Source organism: Fukomys damarensis, unplaced genomic scaffold, assembly GCF_012274545.1.
Source record: "Fukomys damarensis isolate Sample0158 unplaced genomic scaffold, DMR_v1.0_HiC HiC_scaffold_5, whole genome shotgun sequence".
NCBI classification, from domain to species: Eukaryota; Metazoa; Chordata; class Mammalia; order Rodentia; family Bathyergidae; genus Fukomys; species Fukomys damarensis.
Genome location: NW_022900917.1, coordinates 63672613 through 63679243, shown reverse-complemented (window position 1 = coordinate 63679243; position 6631 = coordinate 63672613). Strand labels below are relative to the sequence as shown.

The 6631-nt window shown below is 40.6% G+C and overlaps 1 pseudogene; it reads right to left on the bottom strand.

Moving 5' to 3' along the window:
- Nucleotides 1-3591: 3591 nt before the first annotated feature.
- LOC104866543 lies at nucleotides 3592-4390 on the bottom strand (annotated as a pseudogene).
- Between the last annotated feature and the right edge of the window lie 2241 nt (nucleotides 4391-6631).

The window sequence follows — 6631 nt, the reverse complement described above, 5'->3', positions numbered from 1 at the left end:
TCCCCCTCCCCCCCTTGAGACAGGATCTCCATTCGAATTCACTATATAGCCCAGGCTGGCTTTGAACTCACAGAGATCCTCCTGCCTCAGCCTCCCAAGTGCTAGGATTACAGGTGTGCACCACCATACCTGGCTTTTAGTTCGTCTTAGTTTGAGTTTTGATTAGCACATGGATATTCAGAACTACCTTCAGTCACATACAGTTCTGTTCTCAGCTAGGAGTAGTCACTTCTAAACTATTGGTTTTATTTTTTAAATTAAGGTAGAATTCATGTAACAATTAACTATTTTAAAGTGTACAGTTAGGTGGCATTTAGTAAGTTCAAAATGTGCAACTGTACTTTATCTAATTCTAAGACTTTTATCACCTCACAAGGAGAGTCCCCATACTCATTAAACAGTCACTGTACATTTCCTCCTCCCCTCTGTCCCTGCCAACCATTAGTTCACTTTCTGTCTCTATGGATTCTAAATTATTTTGATTTTTTTCCCCCTTTTAGTGCTGTGGAAGAAACACTGTTCAGAAAGTGAAGGGGGTGGAGTTCACATCTCAGCCTCTATTCTTTTTTACTACTTGTGTGATTTGAGCAGATCATTCATCTGGCCTTAGACTTGATTTCTTTTTTACTCATCTAACAGCTGCCAGAATGCCTTGCTTTAAATGAGATCTTTGAAGTCTGAATGAAAGTAGCCTACATGGTGTTTGCTGAGCATTTTTATTGGACATCTATAACAGAATTTGTAATTCTGCACTGGTTTCTCTTTCACCTGGGACATTACTGAATCACCTTTGCACATATTTACTGATTGAATGATGAAATAACTTCTTTAAAAGCAAGAATAGGGGGCCAGAGCTCAGTGGTGCCATTGCCTTCTTCAAAAGCGCAAGGTCCTGAGTTCGATCCCTGGTACACACACAAAAGTAAGACAGAAGCAAGAATAGTGTGTTGTTATCCTTTTTTTTTTTTTTTTTAATGGTATGGGATCACACTCAGGACCTTGCACATGCAAGGCCCTTGAGGTGCCACTGAGCTAAAACCCCCGGCCCCATAATTTGTATTTTAACTGTCTAGTAAAACAAAATTTACTATTCAGCAAATACTTGATGTGATATTTTTGTTTTCTATGTCACTACTCCCCTCTACTGACTTATGAACTTATAAAGTAAGCCTCTTTGGGGTTTTATTTACTTATTGGGAGGGGGCACTGGGGATTGAACTCGACCTTGCGCTTGCAAGGTAAGCATGCTGTCACTCAGCTAAATCCCCAGACCTTCAGGATTTTAAAACAGAATAGTTTACTTATCATTATTTACTTAGTAATCACCCTGCTTATATAATGAAAACAAGTGTTTATTGATTTGAAATTTTTTCTTGGCAGATTCACTTGGCATTTGATTCTTCTGAATTGTCTCTTTGTAGGTAATTTGTAACACACTGGGGAACTCCACATTTATCTTTCCCTTTCTCTGATCTATTGTTTTTAAATCTGTAGAAGGTAAGAACTGGAAAAGGTGTTAGGGATAATTTAGGGCCAATATAGAATTTTACACATTAGGCTGTTGCTCAGGGTTATGTAAAAGACAGTGAGTTGAAGTGGGATCGTGACCAGGAGCCAAGCCTAGCAGTAAGCAGACTTAGATGAATAATTTTCTCATCCTTTCACATATATGAATTATATTTTATTGATTACATGTAGTGACTGTGTTTTATACTTTTTCAGTGCTTTGCATGGTCTTTAGCATTAGGCACAGAGTAATGTTTTAGGGGTTGCAGGAATAATGTGAAGGCATTGCCAATTTAATAATTTAATATTATATTTTTACCTGCCTTATGGGAGGAAACACCTGGAAGGCAAATCTTGATTACTTGTGCAATGGGTATATAAAAGAATTGGGAATGGGACAGATGAGATGGAGAAAATTAACAGAAGGCTGCAGATGGTGGCTCAGCAATTTGGAATGAATCCATCAGTTCCTGCTGTCCCATTCAGTGTGAAAGATCCATCTGGGCCTCCCCTGAGTGCAAGAATGTGATGTAATGGACATAGGATGTGAAAGCTGGGCTTCACTGAAAGTAATTAACAGGTTTGAAATAGACTTTGAAATGTTGGGTATAGAGACAAGATGGAAAGAACCGAAGACTTGGATTACGTAAATCCATGGGTCAGGAGCCTGTCTCAAAAGCACAAGGGCCCAAGTCAATCCCTGGTACCCAAAAAACAAAACATAAATCCTTAATACATGACATGTCTATGCATTTATCTGATAAAATCCAGGTCTTTGATTCTGTTTCTTAGTTTCCATTAAAAACTTTAAATACCAGAGTTTTAAAACCTAGCTTCTCTTGCCCCTCAAAATAAAGATAAACAAAACTTTATTGTAAAAACTACAAAGTTGAGAAAAACCAGAAGAAAATTATGTTATAGTTATTCTGATTCTATATAGGTCTACTTATAAATGCAAAGACATTTGGGGGGGTACCAGGGATTGAACTCGGGACTTTGAGCTTGTGAGGCAGGTGATGGAACCACTGAGCTAAATCCCCAGCCCCAAACGCATACTTTAAAAATACATTATTAGAATTTATTATTATTTTCTTTTTCTTTTTTTTTTCTTCCTTTGGTACTGGGGATTGAACTCTGGTCCTTGTGCTTGCAAGGTAGGTGGTGGAGCCACTGAGCTAAATCCCCGGCTCTTTATTATTTTCAAAAATGTGAATTTAAACTTTTATCAGATTTCTTTGGTCATCCCCCTACCCTCCACCCGGTCATTTCCTTTCTATCTCTTAATCATGCTTTTCATTTCCATAGCACTGAATTATGAACCTGAAGTCCTGGATAACTTCAGATACTAGAAATATTTCTTTCCAGTGTTTAACTTTTCTCCAACCCTGTTTTTAAGTCGTCCATCCTATTTCACGGGACCCATTTTCACAAAGATAGAAATGTACTTAGAGGGCCAGGGATTTAAGCTTAGTGGCACTACACCTTCCTTGCCAGCACAATGCCCTTGAATTTGATCCTTGGTGGTGGTGGTGGGGGGATGTACTATGAGAAACTGTCTGTGAATCACTCTAGCCCTATTTTACATCATTAGTTTCATACAACAGTATGAACAAGGTAGAGTTTTTGTTTGCAGGTAGGCAAAAACTTCTCTTTCTCTGCCTACCTTGGAAGTGCAAGGACCTGAGTTCGATCACCAATACCAAAAAAACAAAACAAAACAAAACTTTTTTTTTCAGGTTATTCATATCCTTCCTGATGAAGCAATGCTGTTGTCTTCTACAGTATTTCAGAGGCTGACTTCTAAGCAAAGCAGCCACAGAGGAGGTCCCTGCAGGACCCTTGTTAGTTACTCCCATTTGATCAAAGGAGCTTTTTCCTTGACCTAGCACAAGAGAATGAGAAGCACATACTCAGGAAGTGTAGAACTGCTTGTCCCTTGGAGAGGTATGAGCCTGCTATGGATCTGGAGATATATCTGGAGAAGTACATTGGTGGCTAGGCATGTTGCATAGAAATCAGAAACCATTCCATGCTATCACATACACACAAAGGTAGGAGTGGTTTTCCACTGGGAGTGGCAAGCCTTCATGCGTCCTCTTCTTTACTGGCACCACGGGGTCCTTTCTTTTTGTCCTGTGCCTTTGGCTCAGCTGATTCATTAGAGATACCAAGCTGTTCCTTGGTTTAGGCCATCTGAGTCATCAACCTAACCTGTCCATGTGGGGTTGGATGTCTGCCAATATCTCAGTCACATGAGCTGTAGCAGTTGCTTCCTGGATGTCTGCTAGATGAAGGGCCTTCACCTCATCAGCCATCACTTTCTGAACTTTTCTTAAGCTCCTGCTACATAATAAACACATTCAACTGGTCCTGAATTGCTTTAAGGTCTAAAGGTCTTGGGCTTTAACCTTTCCACCACCTCTGTCCTAGGTGCATTCAGTCCACCTGTGTCTTTGCTTCTTAATTGTTCAAAGGCTTCATCCAAGGTGGATAGCTGATGACCTTGGTGAGCCATGACTGGACACAGGGACACACGTGAGCTGTTGGTCTTCTTGGCAATAGGTACTCAAATAGAGCCCATGGTCTGAACACTTAACCTTGGCCACACTTTTAGCTTTCATTTCTATTCCTGGGTCAAATTTGCTTTTTCTGCCTTCGTTTTTCCTTTCACCTTGAATTCTCCTTGGTTGTCTTCTCTGCCACACTTTCTTCCTCATCCTCCCAATTCTTCCTGTTTTCTTCACTCTCTTCCTCTCCTGCTTGCTGTTGTTGTTCCATCTGTCTCACTCTCTTCTTGCAACTCGTTGTCTTCCTTAGACTTACTCCCTCCCTCTCTCACTTTCTGCCACCTTCTACTGCACCTTGGTCTCAAGGTCGTCCTCCCTCATCCCCTCCTTTCTGACTCCGCAGATCCAGGCCAAAAACCTCGTCAGGTGGTGGTGACTGAAGAGCCTATACACTGAGGTATGGTGGTGGCACATTTTATGGGCCCAGAGTTTCCCCCCAGGGGCTCACGTTTCTTAGTACTTCACTCCTCAGAGGCCTTGTGGATTCTGGGATGCAGCCGAGGTATATGGGCCTATGAGCTTGCTGCCTTTTCCTTGGCATGGCCTCCTCATGTTCTGTTCCCTACGCTTTGGTTGGGTCTCTTCTGTGGGAGCGGACACATGGCTGGGCTGCACCACATCTCAGAGTAATGCCTGGCAGACCCTGGCTGTGGGAGCACAAGGCCGTCCACGGCTCTTGTAATTCAACATCCTGTGGCCTTTTAGAGGTTAAGATAATAATCTTACATACATACATACATACATACATATACACACACATAATACGTGTGTGTATGTGTGTGTGTGTGTGTATATATATATATATGTGCATGTATATGCCATCTTTTAACTAGTTCCCTTTTGTGGGACATCTAGGGTTTTCTAATTGTATATGTAATACACACACACACACATATACACACACACACGTATGTGTGTGTGTGTATGCCATCTTTTAACCAGTTCCCTATTCTTGGACATCTAGGGTTTTCTAATCTTACATAAACTAAATGCTAATATGAAAATTTTGTATATGTGTGTACACGACTCTTAGGATAAAACTTTATACTGGAGGGCTGGGGATTTAGCTCAGTGGTGCTGCCGGGTCCCCGGCACGAAAATAAATAAATAAATAAATAAATAAATAAATAAATAAATAAATAAATAAATAAGGCTTTATAATTGAATTTCTATAGGTTATGTGTTAATTGTTTTTTTGGTACTGGGAATTGAACTCAGACCCCTGTGCTTTTAGTATATGTGCTGCCAAAGGAAGCACTGAGCCCTTGTGCTTTTGAGGCAGGCAGTGGAATCACTGAACCAAATCCCTGGCCCTGTTTTGTTTTTTGAGACAGGGTCTGGCCTTGTAGTTCAGGCTGGGCTTGAAGTTACTATATATACCAGGTTGCCTGCCTCCTGCCTCAGCCTCCTGAGTGCTAGATTACAGACATTTGCCACCACACCTGGCTGTATTAGTTAATTTTTTAATGATGTTTTTGATTGTCATCACTGATAATCCTGTAATTTGACTTATTTGTTCTGTGTCAAATAAATGATGATCCATAGCTGTAACTGCAGTTGTGGTGTTCTTATCTCTTTATTATAAGTATAAGTGATGGGGAAAGGGCAATTTCTGTTTATTCATCCTGGTTCCCCAAATACAGTAAAAGAAACTTGTAACCCTGAGTCTTTTTTTGTGTGTGTATATGGAGTAGGAAAGACTATTGGAGAATAGGAATAGTTCCTGAGAGACAAGAGGGCTCTCTAGTGGGTTTCCACAAGGCCTTTTGTCAGGGGTTACTTATTCAGCAAAGTACAGTGTGGGTACATTGTGGGTCAAACTACAACCAACCTATAGGATTACAAGTGTAGCGGTTTAGCTAATACTGATCCAGTAGGGAAATGGGGCACATAACAAGGGTATATGGTTGACACCCATTTTAACCCTGGCTTATGTATGACTTCTAAAACTGGAGCATTTGGGGAAGGAATAGATCCAGGGGTTCTGTTCTGTTCACTGCTTGGGTGTCTGATGCATATCTCGATTTAATGGACTGGGTGTTACTAATTACCCCACAGTCCCAAATTCTGCTTATCCGTTAGGGAAGTATGTAAGTCTGGCCATTGTGATTTTATCTTGAGGTCTTGCCTTCTTCAGATGCACCTCCAGCCACAGTTCTGATGTCTTTCTTTTTCTGCTAACTTCCTTGAGAACCCAGTCCTTCTCTAACTATATATTAATTTCTGTTTTAACTTACCTGGCCTGTAATATTCCCCCCTCTGAAGAGGCATCCTAAGTGTGGTTAGCGGGGAAAAGGTGAAGTTTCAATCTAGCTGGTTTCAGCTGAGAATGGTTGGTATAGGGTAGTCAGAGCCCTTTTCCAGAGAACTAACCTAATGAACCTTGGATAGAAATCATGCTGGGGATTAGGAATTTTTTTTTCCTCTTGGCTACAAAAGTTTTTTAAAAAAATAAAACATTTATTGGCGCATTTCAAATATACATAATAATAACTTTTTCGTAGGGAATTTGTACCTGTACATGATATATCTTGCTGCTGCTTTTCCCACACCACCCC